The sequence below is a fragment of the Athalia rosae genome, chromosome 3, assembly GCF_917208135.1.
Source record: "Athalia rosae chromosome 3, iyAthRosa1.1, whole genome shotgun sequence".
Taxonomy (NCBI): domain Eukaryota; kingdom Metazoa; phylum Arthropoda; class Insecta; order Hymenoptera; family Athaliidae; genus Athalia; species Athalia rosae.
This window is the reverse complement of record NC_064028.1, coordinates 6,125,757-6,145,301: the sequence shown is the minus strand read 5'-3', so window position 1 is coordinate 6,145,301 and position 19,545 is coordinate 6,125,757. Positions and strand designations below refer to the sequence as shown.

The 19,545-nt window shown below is 40.7% G+C and overlaps 1 protein-coding gene across 4 annotated transcripts in view; it reads left to right on the top strand.

Annotated features, from left to right (window-relative positions):
• The window catches only part of LOC105687722 (protein dimmed-like), a 68,882-nt gene that overhangs the window by 41,088 nt on the left and 8,249 nt on the right, over window positions 1-19,545 (top strand). Inside the window, exon 1 of one of the 4 annotated variants that reach the window (XM_048653244.1) lies at window positions 7,999-8,732. The exons of 2 other annotated variants lie outside the window; for them this stretch is intronic. The gene's annotated coding sequence lies outside the window, so the exon portion shown is untranslated. Of the gene's footprint in view, window positions 1-7,998; window positions 8,733-17,625; window positions 19,231-19,545 lie in introns of those variants that run through there. One more of the 4 variants, XM_012403573.3, reaches the window with a different exon arrangement.

Genomic DNA, 19,545 nt, shown 5'->3' with positions numbered 1-19,545 from the left:
TTATACCCTAAAAAGTGGATGTAAAATTAAAGCAAACGATCGTACGTGGAAGGATTTTAAAAATTCCTCCGTACGATCGAAACATTCTTTTATATAATAGGTGTACCTTTACAATCATTATATATATTTTTATTATTATTGTTTCAACTTTTTTGTTCTCGTTTTTTTTCCTCTTCATCTGGTTCGAAGTAACTCGACGTTTGTTGCACCGGCAGGCAGCGCCGTGGCACGATCAAGGAAATGTTTTACACTCCTCGGGGGCATAAAATATACTGTAGGATGCAATTTTGGGTGATTGCTTTACGCCATTACGATCTTCGTGATGAACTCTTTTCGTTTCTCAGAAAAAAAACTTCTTCGTGGGCATGACGTACGGGACCGCGGGTACCTATAGGTACAAGGATTACGGAGAAGGTGAATTCGAGGGGTGCAGCCGGCGCGTATCGCAGTCATCATCATCATTATCGTCATCATCGTCCAGCGCAGGAACCTCCGCGCTTCTTTATTGTTAATCCCTCAATTATTCGGACTCCTCCTTTTTATGCGCTTTATTTGCAACGTCGAAATTTCATCTTGCGCGGCGACGCGCGAACGTTATCCGTATACCCTTATACGATCCGCGCTCGCTCCGTAGTAGCCGATTCGCGGATCGGTAGAGACCGAGAAAGAAAAAAAAACATCGATTCGTCAAAATTATTTTCAAACCGTATAATTTTTATTCGCCGCCGTAAAATTGTCAAATCCTTCAACTCAATTTCATACTTACCGTGGTTCGTTTCACAGTCCCGTTCCACGGCCTTTGACTCCGTTCTTTTTCCTCGTGCACGAAGGTTCCTTTTTCTTTTTCGTTTATTCCCTTTTTTTTCGTTACAGGGTGGAGTTGCCGGATGGCTCCGCCTTTCTTAACAACGCTTTCTTTTTAATTATACACGCAATCACTCTCGCGAAATCTTTTACATACATATGATATTACACTGTACACGTACACGCGTACACGGGAACGTGCGACCCCGCCATGCTGTTATTGCAGCAGGTTTTATTATCTTGATTTATGAATACGACAAAAAAAAAAAAAAACGACTTTTTTTTTTTCAACGCGATACGTATACTAGAAAATATTTTACCTCGTATATCATTCTATCGAAAATAATCGCGGCAATGCGCTTGCATCGAAACGGGGAAAAAAAATTAAAAATTTGCAAAAAATAAAAAATGGAGTAAGTCTAAAAACTGATCTTAGCAAGATTGATAGATTACACAAACGTTTGTAACAACAAACTAATCCATATAGTCAGCGAGGTATAAAGAATTTTCGAAGAACGATGGATTTTTATTTTTCATTTTTATACACGGGAAAAAAAAATAATGGAGCTTGAGAAAATTTCTCGTATCATCTCCGTTGGAAATTCGATCCGATACGTAACGATATTTTTTCGGAGGCGAAGTTATACAACAAATAGTTGATATATATATATATTTATAAGGTGAGATCTAATTCTTGAAATATTAGATCGGTCGATCGATCTCTAATTCTCTCTCTTTAGCCTCTCGGTTATTGGGAAACAGGGACATGGAGAGAGTATCGAGTAGATCAACGTTTGTTTCACGAATTGAATCGCTAACGATTGCCTCTCTTGTTTCGGCTGGATAAGTAATTGAAAGCTGCGTCGTGGACGGCTGGGTAACGACAGGCCGCAAACTTGGTGTCCGATCTCCACAGTTTGTGGTCAGTGAGGAACGCGACTTGAGCGAAAGGGATGCGAAAAGGACACGGCTCCGTTTCACCAGATGTCTTTTAGAACGGACCCGTTACTCCCCATTTTTTTTTCTTTTTTTTTTTTTCTTTTCTTCGCAAGCATCGGATTTTTCACTTTTTTACTCTCCCGTTTTCTCTCATCTCCGGCTTCGATCGTTCTTCTCTTTAAATTCCATTGTCGAAATTTTCGGCTCCCTCCTTCCGAATAGAGGGGGAAAAAAAAAACAATTGAGACGAAAATTTTTTATCTGCCGTACAATTCTGCAAGTCGTTGTACGCAATTTTCCCCCTTCTGCTTTAACTAATAACTGATTGAGAATAAAAACAGCGAATTTCCGATGGAGCGAATAGATGAATGTTGGTAAAAAATATTATTGACGGTTCGAGTCGCTGTTCAATCAACGACGAATGCACGTATCGCGTCTGAAAGATGAACCCCATCGCACACACGGTTCGTACACTTTTCGAATGTAGTTGGCAAGTGTACACGAATTTATTCAGTTGAATAAATAACGTAGCGTCAATTATTTTAGAGCAATATTTTCAAGCGAATACGAAAACGCGTCATTGGCTCGCACGTCGATCTTATATACCTACTACGAAATGTCAGTAACACGTATACATATATCTCATATGTTATTATCGTAGCTACTTGAGAAAATTTTTCATGAAAAATACGCGAATGGCGAGAATGAAGAAAATCAATCACTTCCCTATTTTGTCGTTTGAATTTTTATTTTATTTTATTTTATTTATCGTCGAGCGATCGAAATTCTTTCGCGGTACGGAGTGACGTACCTACGATACACGACAGTGGTGATATACGTACATACAAACGATCAATCTTAATTACCTCCGGAAATATTTTTGGGATTGGTCAACGCGGATAAAATCGTTGTAAAGTAAATGTTTTGTAACCAATCGTATGTACGCGTATCCCATATACATACGTATCCCATACATACCACCTTATCACATGAGTACAATCGAACAGCGTTTAAACTTTCGCATTTGCTCCGGGCGTATCGCGGTAATCAAATACGCGATGCATACCTATTTAACTCACCGTGTGTTTGACGGATCGAATCAGATTTGTAAATGTGAATATGAAATCGTTCGATGTCTCGCGCATAGACGATGATCCACGTGGCTCGCGAGTGGGTACGGAGAGATACGAGGACGACGACGACGAAGAAGAAGAAAAAGAAGAAGAAGATAACGATGATTCTCGAGTGGGTAAAATGGCTCGGGTTGTATCATATGTGCAGCTGTGTAAGAGCGAATTGAAGCGCATCGTATCGGATGATGGAGTGAAATGCACGTGAGCGGTACCTACTTCCTGTTAGGCTATACCACCACACCGCCGCCGCGTACGAGAGCGAGAAGTGCCCCCCGATCACAAACCTAGCGACCGACCGACCACCTTCGCGTCACGCCGTTCTTGGGAATGCAGAAAAGGAGTGGAAAAGGAGAACGCAGCGTTAACGTTTTGAGTTGAATTCCTGCCGAGTCAACCGGCTAACGGAGGCTTCAATTTATTCCCATTTACCGCACCGCACCGCATTATATACTTACACCTTTATACGTATGTACACGTACACATTTACTGTTGCTGCCGTTGCCGCTTGATTCTAACTTTTATGCCCGCCGATATCTATACTTTGCCTATAGGTATACCCATTACCACGAGCTGGCTCGCTTTCGCTCCGACTCGCCAGTGACGCACGGAAAAGGACATCAAGGACTTTGATATTTCAATGTACTTTTATTAGACGCGTTATAATACCACCCCAGACCACGTTGTGTGTCATTACGATAATAACGTCCATTAGAACGGGTCAGAAACGTGCTCAAATTTCAGACTAAGGGGGACCCGTGTCGGGATGCCAGTCGATGACTATCTCGAAACAAGGATTTGACCTGGAAAGCAAAATTCAAACGGCTCATTCGAGCGAAAACCGAAAAGCCTCGGGCCATGAAAGGATGTGGAAGACTCGGGCCGAATCCTTTGCAATGTTCGGTGAAAAAGAAAAAAAAAAGTAAATACATTTACTCAAGAAATCTGACATTTCTAGCGGGATCGATGTGTTTCTCTCTGTCTCTCTCTCTCCCGATTGATTAATTCCAAAGTTTCTATACCAACAAGCCACAGCTTTGTATCCACCTCATAAACGAAGGAAGCGTGGTTGTATTGTCATTTTGATCTCTGGTAGTTCGTCGCACGACTTTCTATACGCCGTGCATTCTTAATCGTATATAACCCAAATTTATACACCAGTTAGTTCATGTTTTTAGTGTACGCGCTTGTATATACACGAGCATGTCTTACAATACACCACTTCGCGAATCGCGCGCAACGAGATTCGATCAAGGTCTTTTGGCCTCTTCGACGAAGAAAGCATACGACCGACCGTCTGTTGGCTAAAAAACTAGGACGGTTCGGTTATCGCCGCTGATCGAATTATCGCTCATTAAAATTGTCACATCCGTTTTTGATCGTTCTTTATTTTTTTTATCATCCTCACTGTGTAGACCCATGAAATCGTCCCATCGATCGCCACGGGGTATCCCGCGATCGTTCGTTTTTCGTCTAATATCGCAACGAGCGAAGGTGAACGTGTCGACGACATGGAACTTGAAAGAAACAACAACCGTGCGACTTGTGCCCTTTCGGGAAAAGTTGAAGGTAATTTCCGATAGCGGGGCGTACGTCAGAACGAAGATCGTTTCCCCTCGTCTTCTTATTTTCATTATTTTCTCTTTCTTCTTTACCTGCAGACGCGGCGCGCCGTTTGCCGAGTTCAGGGTTGGCCAACCGGTGACTGGTCAGTCAGGTAAATCAGGTAGATAGCTTGACGTTTATTACGCACTTCTTCGAGTCCCTCTTTCACCGCCCTTTCTCCTTTTTACGTCAACGTCCGGTTCTCTAATTCCTTTTTTTCTCTCCATCCCAGAGCCCTTCGCTCTCTCTCTTGGAAACATGTTTCCAATGCGATGATCGATGGTGATTGATCATCTCCTCGTGTGCCGCTGGTGCTCAAAAGTTGGAAGAATCTGCGAACGTCGCGACACGACGTCCTTCCATTCAAAAAATTGACCGACGATCGTCGCGAAAACCGAAAAAACATTACGGACATGGGGAAAAAAAAAACTCGCGTTCTACGTCGATCCAGAAATGAAAAGTATCACCCGCACCGACGTCGGAGCGCGGATCGAATTCGAATTCCAATTTCATCTCGATTCGGAGTAATGTGAATACATCTGTACCGTACAGACTGGGGGAATGGCGAGTATACACGTGTTGAAGGTATCTAGATATCCATCTACGTAAGTGAATATAAGTGTAAGGTGTATTTGTACGTATAAAACGATGGCCTTGAACCTGACCCCGAACAACGGTACGTCGTGAAGGTCAGCTTCTTGAAGAGCAGCGAACGGAGCAGTAGCAGTTCATACCGTACAGTTGCTGCTGCTGCCGCTGCTGCTGCTGCTGCTGCTGCAGCAGATATCTCGAATCCATCATAAGGTACAATTTCATCTACGATTCCCGACTTAATTACCGAACGGTTGACTAGCCGCTACGATATAATCGCCGCAGTAGTCATTCTTTTCATCTCTCAATGAATTGAACATTCTTTTACTTTTAATTTCTTCTCTCCATTTCTTCTCCCACTTGATTTTATTTTTTTCTTTTTTCATTCGTCTTTCCTTTTTTACCACATCGATCATTCCATCCCGCGGTGGAACTCGAGCCGCTTTTGTTGTACAGCGCGTTATGACTCGTTCGCGTACAAGTCCGTTATTATAATTCAAAGCCTCGTTCTTACATAGCGCGCAAGTACCGCTAGAATTCAGTCAGTCAGTCAGTGGAGTCAGACGTTCGGTCGGCCGGTTGGAATTTGCGGCATTTCAGACTGACTCCTGCCAGCTTATATACTACGTGGGTCGTCGCTGCAGTATATTTTCTCTATGTACTCTTACGTGTACGCGTACGCGTTAGTACATACGTGTAAGTTATGCTCGCCGATCGTCGCAAAGGAAAGTGGTAGACGTCGGATGTGTTGCGTGCAGCTGCACACCGGGCTCTCCAACCCATACCTATACCTCGCGATGCACATATATGCATTTAATACCGCACACGACCCCCCCTCCCCCCTCCCTCCCTTCTTTTTTTCCTCCCCCTATCGCGAACGTTGCAGATCGTTCAACATTCTGCTGTATAATACTTGTACTCCTGCACCACCAATGACGTAGTTATGTACACTCGGTAATTATCCAATTAACGATTTATACACACCACGGGAACGATGTGTTATACCGCAATTACGAAACCTGATGGTGCGCAAAAAAAAAAAAAAGGGAAAGAAAGAAAGAAAGAAAGAAGGAAGGAAGGAAGGAAAAAATTATTCAATCAAATACAGATAAGATTCAACTTTACTTTTATTGATCGCGGTTCACATCAAAGACAACGACGATCGTTAATTGAAAATTCAGCGATTATCTCGAGCATTAGCGGAACTTTTTTCGATGACGAGCTTCCATCGAGAGGTCCGTCCATGTTTTTTTTTTTTTTTTTTTTTTCTCTTCGGTTTTTTCGGAGCGAAGGAGGATCGCGGGTATATCTTCCACATTCGGAAAAAGAGGCGTACGTCGGTAGCTGATAGCGATCGCGATTTACAACTCTTACAGTGTCTCTATGTACTCGCGAACGCGTCATTCGACGTTAACCCAGTCAAAGCACGACCTTCCGGCTTGCAAAAGCAAACGTTACAAAGTTATCTTCATTAAATACCTCCTCCTATTCCTCGCAGTAATCGTCATCGTCATGATTGTTATTATTTTTCATCGCTATTCTACTCTTCGCGTATATCACACGTTGTACGAATGTGCAGAGCTATGTGGTTCGATACAACTATTCTACGACGGACGGATTCGGTCGCTACCGATGTTACACAACGCTGTGGAATTGCTATTGCAGATGTCATTTGTACTGGCTGTAACTTCCTGTCATTTCCCATATGAACTTGACATACAATTTTCATTTTTCACAGTCGCTCATCTATTCAACCGATTCATCGTAGGATTTTTCATGCGTTTCGAGAATCGAAAAAAACAGTTGCAACGATTTTCTGCATCTGGATGGTGCATCGAGGGTTCGGGGGGATTTTTGAGCGCGCCGTGAAACAACAAAATGTTTATTATAACGAAAGAGAAAAAAGGAATTGCCGGAGAGAGAGAGAGAAAAAAGAGAGAAAGAGGGAAAAGGCCTTGGGGGCCGTAGAGCGCGGCGGGGAATGAATTGTCGCTGAATCAGCGAACCGTCGATGATGACGATCCCGTTACCCGAAGCTCGTGTTCGGCCACATTCCGCAAGCGAATTTGTTTATTTATTACACTACGACGTTGGATGAATTCGGCCGGTGCGACAAACCATAAATGCTTTATAACTATATAATACGTTTTTGGGAGCGATGTGAGAGAAAAAAAAAAAAGAAATAAAACGACGAACACAAAGACGAAAAGATTGAAATATAGAGAAAACGTATATCGGGGCTTTACGGGAAGTCGTTACCGCGTCCAACTACCTGTAGATTATAATAATAATTGTACATAGTTTCCTGTCTATTCGCGTGAGTTCGTTTGAGAATCGAAAATTAATACAGCTAATTCGACGAGCCTTTGCTTTTTCGAGATTATTTATTTGCCGAGCTCTTTTACTCCGCATTCGACGAGGTGAGATATAATTGTATCCGCATGACCGGATTCCATTGCTCCTCGTCGATATGGGGGATCGATCAAATATGGAACGGTGATTTTCAGACTCTCTTCGGAAAACTTTCCTGTTCCTCTTTCGATTTTTTGATCGTTGAAACAAGAAGCACAGAAATTCGAGAGAAAAAGAAAAAAGAAAAGAAAAAATACGCCGATCTCCGGAATCGACTCGGATATACGTTAACACGTACGCGTCTCCGCGTTGCGACCGCAGCTGCGTTTCTTTCAAGATGATCCGGAGTTTGGGTGTTCGCCGATCGTGAGTTCGGGTCTTCGGCGATCGCGTTGGCTCAGCGGTTCGTTCTTCGTTTCGCTTTGCGTTCGCTTCGAAAGCCAAATGGCAACGACCTGGCTCTCGTCGACGCATGCGCTTCGACTTATCCCGTATGGTACGTACGTACCTCCTCGCAACTTCCCCTTTTACTGCACCACACTCTTTAATCCCATTCTAAAACTACGGCGTGTTTTGTACGCACCGAAATGTCAAACCATTGACAGATAAGTTGGACGTAGGAGACGCGCGCGTATTTCCGAGTCACTTAAAATCCAGAGAGAACTCGAATTACCGAACGTCAGTTTTTCCCTTACCTTTTTTTTTTTCACGCTCGATCTTCCCGTACGATCGCGAGTCTTATTCTTCGCGCGAGTTCTAATCTCCGACGTTACGTACGTACGTTAGTCTATTACGTTAATTTTACGTACACTTACGTATTTGTTCGGCCTTTCATTTCGTCGAATCTCCATCGTCCGGACATCGAAGCCGACGCGATCATCGCCAGTGGAATAACAGTTATACTTACTCGCAAGTTTAAACTTGGAAGGCGATTTACCGTTAAATCGATAGTCCGACCGACGCATCATTATCGTCATCTAAGGCCCTTTTATCGGACACGCTACGAATATCATTACGTCACTATTATCGTCGGACATAATCACGGTGCAAAAAAAAAAAAAGGAACTTCAATAGCTGTGCCGTCGATTCTTGGATCATATAATCATCGTGTGAGTGATTGTGACCAGTGCGATCCGATAGAACTGAGATTTGCGAGAGGCCGAATAAAAAAAATTCGTCCACGAAAGTTTCTCCAAATTTTTCCTCCATCATCGAATCTGCATATCCCGTAGAGCTGACGAACGGTCGTTCGTCTATGCGTGTATAAATGACACGTGACACGCATATCATGGAATTTCCCAGACACTTCGAGTAAGTATCCCCTCACGATTGGATGAATTTTTGGAAAAGTCAACCCTCGGTATTCGATTGGGTTTGAGCTTGACCCGATTGCCGGGTACAAAATTGACGAAGCGAACTCGGAAAACGAACGAGTGTTATCTCGTTCTTGCACCGCGGCACTTGCAGTTTCTCCTCCGGTTTCCCGAGATGTATCTTTCTCGCCCATGTATATATCTATCCCCTTTCAAATCTACGTATCATATAGTATAATTTAACGCACCTGCAGCACCAAGCGGCTAGCTGCTGGAGGAGCGCCGCGGCGTTCTCAGTTTTTCATCATACTAATCGCATTAGACGGTATTTAATTTATCGGGTTAAGTGGCGTTCGGTATATGTAGAAATAAAGTGAACAGATGAGACGGACTCCTCGGAGAGAGTAACTCGATCTTAATACGCTCGTACAACGTTCGCCATTAATCCGAACGACGTAAGAATAATTAATTATTACAAACCCACCTTCTTCGGCTGGCTTGTTTCATAGACGCGAAAATTTTTGCTCTTGCCTCAACGCCCCGGGCGCACATTTCTGAGTAATAACGTCAGATGAAAAAAAAATCACTCGAGGAAAGCCCCGTCGAGAAGAGGAGTGGTAAGAAATAGCGACGGGCTGTAAAGAGGAGTAGGAAATTGAGGAGGAAAGATGAACTTCCCACGTGTCCGTTCACGTGTGTCGACAATCCCGACCGACGAAGACAAAATTATCCCCAACTCGCACTGGTGAAATTGAACCTGATTTTTTTGGAATTCTCAAATTTTCGATCTTCGATTACCCGGTGTTCGTTTTACCACAACTGTATATTAGAAATTCGAAATTTCTACCACGATTTTTTCGTGTAATAAGATCAGCACCATTTCAATTGCAACTGCGCGAGCTTTGCATCGGATCTTTCAATTACATTTTTTATTTTAGATTTCAAATTCAGCATTCTAGAACGCGCGAATAGAATTACGGTATACATTATCTACATACCATAACCCAACGGTCAGTTACTTTGGCGCAACGCTAATTTACGAATATATGTATAAGCCGTGAATACTTTTAATACGATTAGCAAAAACGCACAACGTTAGATCAACGAAGAGGCACTAGTAAAAAGGATACAAAAAAAAATCTCAATCTCATTTCCTATACAGTTAACTACCAATCGTGTTACGGGCATTACATTTTATAATACGAATCGCGGACGGAGGCGGCGCGGTGTGAAAGAAAAAAAGAAAGAAAAAAAGAAACTAAATAAATGGAAGAAAAAATTTGAATCTTCGTAATTATTCCGAAGTGAATCTCGCTACGATATAGGTATATAATAATATATAATGTGTAATACCGATTCGCATGGGCATGAGAAAAACGATCCATTGTTGCTCTATGTAAAGTACAAAGTTTTTAACCATTACACGAGGCGATGGTGAGAATAATTTTTTTCCCTATTCTTTTTTTTATTCTCATCTTATCCATTAGAAGTGGCTCGTAACTTTTTGTCATTCGCAAAGATGATCTCAGATGGAATTTCCTAATCTAACGGTTCAACCGGACGAATTTTGATCAATACCTATATACACACTCGTATACTCTACACTTGATCGATGGGATGGGGCGAAGTGCAGATATACATGAGATTGACACTCATTAAATTTTATTCGCATTCGATGTATCGTTTCTTTCTCATCGTATAGGAAAATTTTTGCACATGGCTCAGAGTATATCATGCCTCAGTTGAATTTCTACAGGTCGCAAGCTCGTATTATTCCGCGTGAACTTGGCAAATTTTTATCGTCTCCATTTCGACGTACGAATTCATATGAGACGAGAAACAATTTTCTTGCATTCATTTTTCATGTATTAGCACATGCATGGAGTGCACGTCAAAGACTGCAGCAAATTCAAGTTTTATTAGCAGTAATTTTGCATCGTGATACACGTATAAATATAGTGTAGACGTGTTATATACATGTGAGGAACAAATTTTCCCCGCGTACATAATCAAGACGTTGAAAACAAGTTTTTTTCGTTTCAATTTTTTTTTTTTTGTTTTTTATTTCATATAATCAATCATTTTCCACACTGGACGTATATTAACTGTACTTACGTTAGGTAACGACCGAAGTGTCTACAGATGCGAATCATTGAAAAAGAAAATGTCTAAGGATAATTATGGCATCGAAAGTGTCTTCGACTGTACAGCGTTAATTAAAAGATGAAAAACGAGTGGAAATATTTTCCACATTTTCTCTCTTTCTTTTTCCTTTTCTTTTCTCTCTCTAGCGATAACCATTCGTAACGTGATCCATTTTCGTTCGAGCTTGCGAAATACCGCGAGATTATCGTGAGAGGGCACCCTGCCCTCGTTGTGATCTTTATAACCGCTTTTTTTTGCCTCCTTAACTCTGCTCCGCAGGTTTCGGAATGCTGCGGGGAGTAAAACGCGGTTCACGCACTAATTATCTTCGATAAAAAGTTGGAGATATCCTTAAGTAGTGTATAGCCAAATGAAAAGAGAGAAAGATCGTCGGTAGCGGTATATCGTACACAGGTACAGGAGGTACGTTGTGTACGTACGCGGTGTGGCGGCGGCCAACGTGCACGAGGTGGGGTTGTGATGCGAGAACCTCAAAAGAGAAAGAGAAATAAAGAAAAAGAGAGACGGTAAAAGACAAGCCAGGAAGTCCTCGCGCAGGTACCACCGCGAGGCAACGTCCTATTAGCATAGCTATCTCCCAAACTGGAGCGCGTTGCCCGAACGAACGAAGAAACGAATGCGAACGCCGTTTCACTTATACGCCATATCAACGCGGTGTGTATCACGTGTGCACATTAATTTCATTTTATACGTACACACGTATCGTTTACCTGTGTGTGTCGGCTGAAATTGCGCGAGACAGAAATTGTCGCCGAACTCCTGCGGGCGTTTCGCCTTTTCCGTTCACCGCGCTCTTTATAATTTGGCTGAATTCCTGCGACCCGCGTTGCAATGCTCGTTTTTTCTCGGATCGAGGTATACGAATAGTTGTGTACGTTGTTATTATACATGTATGTAGAATCTGAATCGCTGTTACTAGTGCCGTTGCAGATGCGAAAAGTTTACAAGCTCAATCTGCTCCGCAGCAACATATCCTCAGGGAAAACATCTGGAAAGCGATTCAATCCTCTGATTTATGGATACCATTATGTGTTACATGCACAAGGATTTTAAGACCCTGTGGGGCTGAAGATCGATTCAGTCGTAGTAGTTGAGCTATTTGAAAACCATTTCTAATTTTATCGAAAATTCTCTTCTGGGGAAAGCAAAGTGAAGGGACAAATGATCGGAATATTTTTTTTCCTTTGGTCCAATGCATTTTCAGCTCGGCATTCCAAATCTGCTGATCAAGTTGACCTATCTCTGGAAATCATTAAATTCTCGCCAATTTTTCGGGTTTTGAAGCGGAAAAATTAGGATACCTCGATGAGAAAAATTCGTATCTCAATTTGGACAACGGTTTGGGGTCCCGAGGTCAAAATACGTAAGAAAAGCATGTTAAACCCAATTAAAAGAATGATTCATTTTTCGCTCAAAAATCAATTTTTTTTTTCGGTTTTCCAAGAGTAATATTCCGTATAATCAGCTCCGAAATCCAAATCTGAAAGCCAAAATTATCTACTCGTGCAATCGATCGAGGAATCATCAATTATTCGCTGTTGGGAGCAGAAAAATTAAGACATATCGATTGGTTTTAGTCGTAGACTCACTTTGAGTCGTCGCAATCCATGCTTGGGTCGAAATATTCGAATTCTTCAATTTACCAGCGAGCCCGAACTTTGCTGGAGTCAGCGTAGCGCTTTGTTGTGAGACGTCACCTTCAGGGCTAAGCAGAGGTGACGCCCCACAACAAACCGCGCGCCCGTGGCTACCTGACTCCAGATAAGCTCGGGGGCTCGCTGGTAAATTGAAGAATTCGAATATTTCGACCCATGCATGAATTGCGACGAATCAAAGTGGGTCTACGACTAAAACCACTCGATATGTCTTGTAATTTTTCTGCTCCCAACAGCGAATAATTAATGCTTACTCCATCGATTGTATGAATAGATGATTTTGGCTTTCATATTTGGATTCCTGAGCTGATTATACGTGAGATTACTCTTGAAGAAGCAAAACAAATTCGATTTTTGAGCCAAAAATTAATCATTGTTTTAATTGGGTTTAATATGCTTTTCTTACGTATTTTGACCTCAGGAATCCGAATCTAAAAGAAAAATTGATCTATCTTTAAAATTGACCGAGTTATGGCCAATTTTCAGCTTTTGGGGGTCAAAAATAAAAGATTGATTTTTTAGTCTATATTATTGTAATTTGAGCTCAGGAATCCGAATCCGAAAGGAAAATTAATCTATCTGCAGAAATGACCGAGTTATCGCCGAATTATCGCATTTTTTGGCATAAATTTGAGGATATCTCAAAGGGAAAAAATCGTAGCTCAATTTGAACAACGGGTACGTGTTCCTGAGGTCAAAATACATAAGAAAAGTGCCATACGATCAATTTTAAAAAATAAAAATTTTTGGTCAAAATTTGAAAAAATCGTAAGGGGTACCCCTTGGAAAAATCTCAAATTTTGGCCAAAAATTTTTATTTTTTAAAATTGATCGTATCCCACTTTTCTTATGTATTTCGACCTCAGGAACACGAATCCGTTGTCCAAATTGAGCTACGATTTTTTCCCTTCGAGATATCCTCAAATTTATGCCAAAAAATGCGAAAAAATGAGGATAACTTGATCAATTTTATAGATAGTTCAATTTTTCTTTCAGATTCGGATTCCTGAGTTCAAATTACGTTAAGGTAGACTAAAAAATCAATTTTACATTTTTTACCCCCAAAAGCTGAAAATTGGCGATAACTCGGTCAATTTTAGAGATAGATCAATTTTTCTTTCAGATTTGGACTCCTGAGGTCAAAATACGTAAGAAGAGTGCCCCACGATCGTTCTTAAAAATACTTCATTTCTGGCCCAAAAATCGAACAATTATTTTTCGCGTTCATTCGTTTGAGCATCGTTCTCCTTTATAAAGATGAAATTATCGTCAACGCTTTTGTCGTTCGGAAAATCATCCATGATTGAACAAAGATGTACGTACAATGATCTTGAAATCCGCGTATTCTGGTATTCACTATCCTTCGGACGTAACGTAAAATATATATTTAATGTACGTGTGATATCTGGCGTGCGATATAATGGCAGTAACATAGGCAGGAGCAGGAGCAGGAGCATCATACACAGCCACCGGAGTGTGTAATGGCGCATAAATTACTCTGTACGCTTTATAAAAGCGCGCGCGCGACACTTCGAGCGAGATATAATTAGAGTGAGAAATCTCTAAGTAAATTATACTTAGGAAGGATATTATAGTTCGCGCTCGCGGTGCTGCATATGTATTTACGTGTAATGGCCGGTACACATGTATATATATGTATATACAGCATAGAATTGCGCAGCTATTCATCCGACTAATTGTAACACGGAGATGACGCTTTGGAGGTACGCGCGCGCCGCGTGTCCTTTCATACCTACCTATGTCTCTACAGCCATAGGTATGTAAAATAGATTTGAAAGAAACTAAGGAGATCTTTCCATCCGGTCTGAAGATCGCGTACGAATTTTTTTAACCTTTTTTTTTTTCTCCCTCTTGTTTCACTGACACAGTTCCCACCGTAATATACTTAAGAAGTCAATTACTAACAATAAACGTACGAAATTTTGTCCGAGGTATACAATTTAGCTGCTTAAAAAAATGTGAACAAAAAGAATGTGTATACCTATGCGGCATTTACATATCGCAATGCACGTTTTATACGTGAGCTAAAATTTCTAGTCATACGAATTTCTATACGACTTCAAACTTCTCCCGTGTATATATCTATGCGGGGGAAAAATTGAAGAAGAACGAGTGGATTCGATTTTGAAAAAGCTCCAACTCTTTCGGCGTCCGACAACCGAAATTGAAATAAAATTACGTCAGGTACCAGGTTTACCTGCGAGTACATCAGGTCTGTCTGTTAACGAATTTAACGATCTTGATAATCTGCTCTCGTTGGTTTGGCAGCTCGATGTTTTCGAGATTACGTCGTATTTGACACGCGTCAAATCGCGAATGCCGAGAACGTTTCTGCCTCAACTTCGGCGGCAAGAGTAGGTAATCTAGTCAGTCAATTTTGCATAAGGTGATCGGCAAAAGCAGCGACAGCGAAAGTTGACGGGTGTTAACGTGGGAGATTTTCAAAGTTGTCGCGACGCGATAAATATCCTTACTCATGTTCCTGCGCTACAAAAAATATGATAAAACTATTTTTCGATCGGAAAGTCTGGAGAAAAATTTATTTTTCCGATCACGTAACATCGTCGCACACTTCACCGGCGTCTTTCGAGCGAGCTTGCGGGTCGCTTCTCCTTTTTCAGCCCAAATTTTCTAATTACCTTTTTTTTTTTTTTTTCTCGAATACCGTTCGGGTCAAAACTACCGTTCGACTATCGCTCGTACGTGTAAGATCGTCGATACATACGTAGTCAGGTATATAATACCGTTGGAAGATATTTTATCAGTAAATTTACTGTGGGAGAAGGAGTTCGAATCCTGTATACAGCTCATTGATTTTAGGTATCATATCACGTCATCTTTATAATATTAGAAGAATCGCGGACGTTGACATATAGCCTATTTGAGACGACTATCCACGTACGCGAAGTGGAGTCCACTCTCGAGTTATCGATATATGTGTATGTATAAATATGAATATTTCTATACACACACACATACAACCGATACGCACACGGTTCGATACGCGCGCATCACCTGCATTCGTCTACGATATGCGTGAGAGAGAAAAAAATTCAAATGCAAATTATACACCGAGCTGTATGTAAAATACAGGTTTCAATTCACCGTTACAATTTCACTTTTCAACTAATCCCAATCTACACGTAATACGTTCGTTAATTATATCGGTATGCTCGAAAATCCCCAATTAATGAATAACGAACGTTAGAAAAATAAGCAATTATAATTTTTTTCTCACAATGTAGGCAGAGAGGTGATTTAACAAAATGATAAAAGAAAAATAATCAACGATAAAATTTGATAATTTTTTTCACATCGCTGTTGTATCGTCGGCTATCTAAATACAATTTAACTCGCCGCAGAGGATGATCCACGTTCCTGACATTTAATAATAACAGCCCTTCTTCAGGTTCTTGCTTCGAATCACTGTAATTACTCCATAAATTTAACGGTTCTGCTGTTTCTCTGGCAGCGTCCGTTCGACCTGAAACGAATCGGGCGGTAACCACATCGGGCACCAACGTCGGCAACCTGACAAACGGCAATCCTTACCCCGTTCCTTTATTTTGCCCAAGAAAAGCGTGAAAAAAAAAAAAAAAAAAAAAAACGAACGAACGAGGAGAGGTAAGAACACGGGGGATAAAATAACCTGGACAATTTCTGAAAGAAATACCATTTTTTAATCGCAGCTCTCCAACATTTTATTTCTTACTCATTGTCAGCGACGGAACGTGAGATAGTTATTTTTTCATTTCTTAATCGGAAGAGACGCTCATCATTTTATAACCGAGGTTCAATTATATTCGAATCGACGTGCAGATTCCCGTACCCGCGTCCCGCGGAGATTTTCAGATGAGAATTCTCGAGGGTGAAATTTCGAAAGATCGTTCACAATACACGAATCAATTACAATTGGACATCAGCGATTGCCAGCTAATTAGAAAGATTGATATTTTGATAGTTTTATTCGTTGGATTAATTTACAGTTAAGCACGTTATTAGTGGGGGAACCGTGTGTGTATATTGCCCACAACCGCATCACTCGATAATTATTTCAGGATATTTGAACCGCCATGAGCGTTATAAGGAACGGCCGTTAAAACACTTTCGACGAACATCACCCGGAGGCATTACAGTAACTAGCATTGAGCAATTTTCAATGGAATTTACAGACGTTTCTTTACTAGTAATATAATAATTGGCGATTGAAGATCGACTCGCGTGCTAAAGTGGCAGTATAAACAGTACACCCCGGAGTACGAGGATGCGGAGGAACGTCTCAAGCGCGTTTGACAGACGTCAAAACTCGAAAGTGTAAGGCACTTTGATTCTGTCCAAAGCTTCTCCGAAAACACCGTCAGAACGGCCTCTTCGTATTAAATCCTGTGGTGCAGGTGTTTCTCATAACACACGCGTAACTCTACCTATACATGCGGAAAACCTTCGGCGCTTTCTCTGTGTCCGTCAAGAAATTATCAACCAGTCATACCTGCGTAAAAATCATTTTTCATATAATAAATAAACCAGAGCATAATCTCAGATTTGAAAAATTGTTAAGAGAAATTAACGTCGGAGTTATAATACTCGGGTATGCAAGCGTATAGGTATAGGTACGTTATACATATCACGGAGCGGAGAGAATTTTTCTAACGACTTTACAAACGAGTTTTAATTAAATCTTTCTTTCTTTCTTTTATTTTTTTTCTTCTTTTTGTTTCTTGCAATCTTAATATATATTTTCTTCTCTCTCCTTCCGCGCCACCGTCAGTAATTTTTTTTCTCAGATTAAAATAGCACGTAATAATTCGTTTATTTTTAATCGCAGCTATAGTTTTTTTTTTTTTTTCTTTTTTTCTCCACGTTATTCCTAATCTTTCGCAGTTACAGTGCACGACGAAAACCGCGAGTACGACGATCGCGTTATGATATACCTACGTCACATTGACGGGGGGGAGGGGGAGGGAAGGGGGATGTGGAATAAAGAGAGCATTTGAAACCGCAGGCAACTCAAACTCGACTTACAAACTTTACTTACTCAGTTCACTTACAATCAGATGTCGAACAAGTGGGGGAATAAACCGCGACAAGTAGTAGTGTACAGTTATAGTCAGTCCGGATCGGGCGTCTGGTCAGCTAAGACCTACCCACGAGTAGGTCTTGCAACGCTTTATATATACATATATATTTATTATCGTCGCGATTTAATCAACACCCGCGTCGAAGTGCCAAAATATAATTATAATACCGCACACCGATACCCCCACGTCTTCCATGAACAATTGGGAGAAGAAAATGAAATGAAATAAAAAAAAAAAAAAAGAAAAAAAAGAAAACCAAACTAGAAACAGTAATCAAATTAAATTAAATAAATTATCGAAGAGGAGATAATATGAAGATTCGTGCACGTATTCATTAATTGTTTGTTGTAAATTTTAATACAACTGTAAAAATTCGTGGAGGCAGACATCGTAGTATCGAAGTACTGCAGTTGCAGACCAGATAAAAACCAAGATAACCGAGTTTGTATGAATTCTGAAAAAATATTGTATCTCAATATGGAATAAACATTATTTTCTCTTATTTTTTCGAACCGAAAATTTTTCAACTCTGTTATTACCATCCATAAAACGTACGTATCTGTAAAGAGAAAAAAAAAACGAACGCTCGTTGAACTTGTTGAATTAATTATTACCGTCAGTGCAAATTGTTGCGTTGGAGTTACATTGAAAAATATATATCAGTGAACCGTGTGAATTAAAAAAATTTTGTACCGGAGAAGAAAACGCGTGCGGGATTTGGTCCTGTTACTCCGGAGTAACGAGTGCCCGGAGCTTTTCAGAGCTTTTATCACGCGCCATTTTCTTCCTCTCTATTATTTTCGGACATCCAAGACAGCCGAAGGGGAAAAAAATACATCCGTTGACAAGGGAGAGATTCGCCGGAGGATCATACAACTATGGGAGAAAAATTGTTATCTTGCGTGGAGATCTGCGGGGATTTTCGGAATACGTTGTGTGCGAAATAAATCTCGTATACCTACGTGGGCGCTCATGCGGCTATATGTAGATGGTGTACGGTTCAAAAATTAAATGCCCATGGAAGAAGAAGAAGAGGAATAAAAATTAGATAGTATACACGATTACCATGTGTGTATAAATTCTTATTTCTTTTTTCACGCAATCTACTTATGGTACATGTTTATGTATTATCAGAACTGGAGTTCCCAGATTTCGCAACCGGGCGAATGAGAAATAATCCCGTTTAGTGGGAAAAAATTCCACTGTATTTTAAAATCGAGAGAAAAAACAATAAACAATTTACTTGTGACACAAGTACGTTGCAGTGTGCGTGGTTTCCCGTAATTCTTAACAAAAACTGAAATTGTTTGAAAAAAAAAAGAAAAGAAAAGAAAAGTGGACAGCAAAGTTTAATTTCCATCGGCCGATTCGGTGGTGGTTCAAAAAAAGCTGTCACAGTGTGCGGGATCGGTTTCATTGAAAAATATATTTTTCATTGAAAAAAAAAAAAAGGAAGGGAGAGAAGTAAAAAAATTTTGGCGAGTGCCGGACATGCAGCCAGGAGCTTAGACGACGATCGAACGTCGGTATTCCGAAGAACTCTTTCCTTCATCGGCAGGAGTTTATGTTTAGAAAGGTAAAATAATATGTACGCCCAGTATATAGGTGTATACTTGTAGTATATGACATTTGAGTATATATCATATCTTCAGGTTATACCCAGCGATTATGTACGGTTGTATGTATGTTTAAATATTAAATATGTACATAGACAAAACCGACCGACCGACCGACCGACCAATGCGACGATCCTTTATCCGAGTTTATAATGTTACAGCTGTCGAACACGCAAAAGGTATTGGCTACATGCATACCTGTACAGGTGTATGCACGTTATTACACTTATCTATTTCGCTCAAATACATATTCATGTTCTATTCATAGGTATATA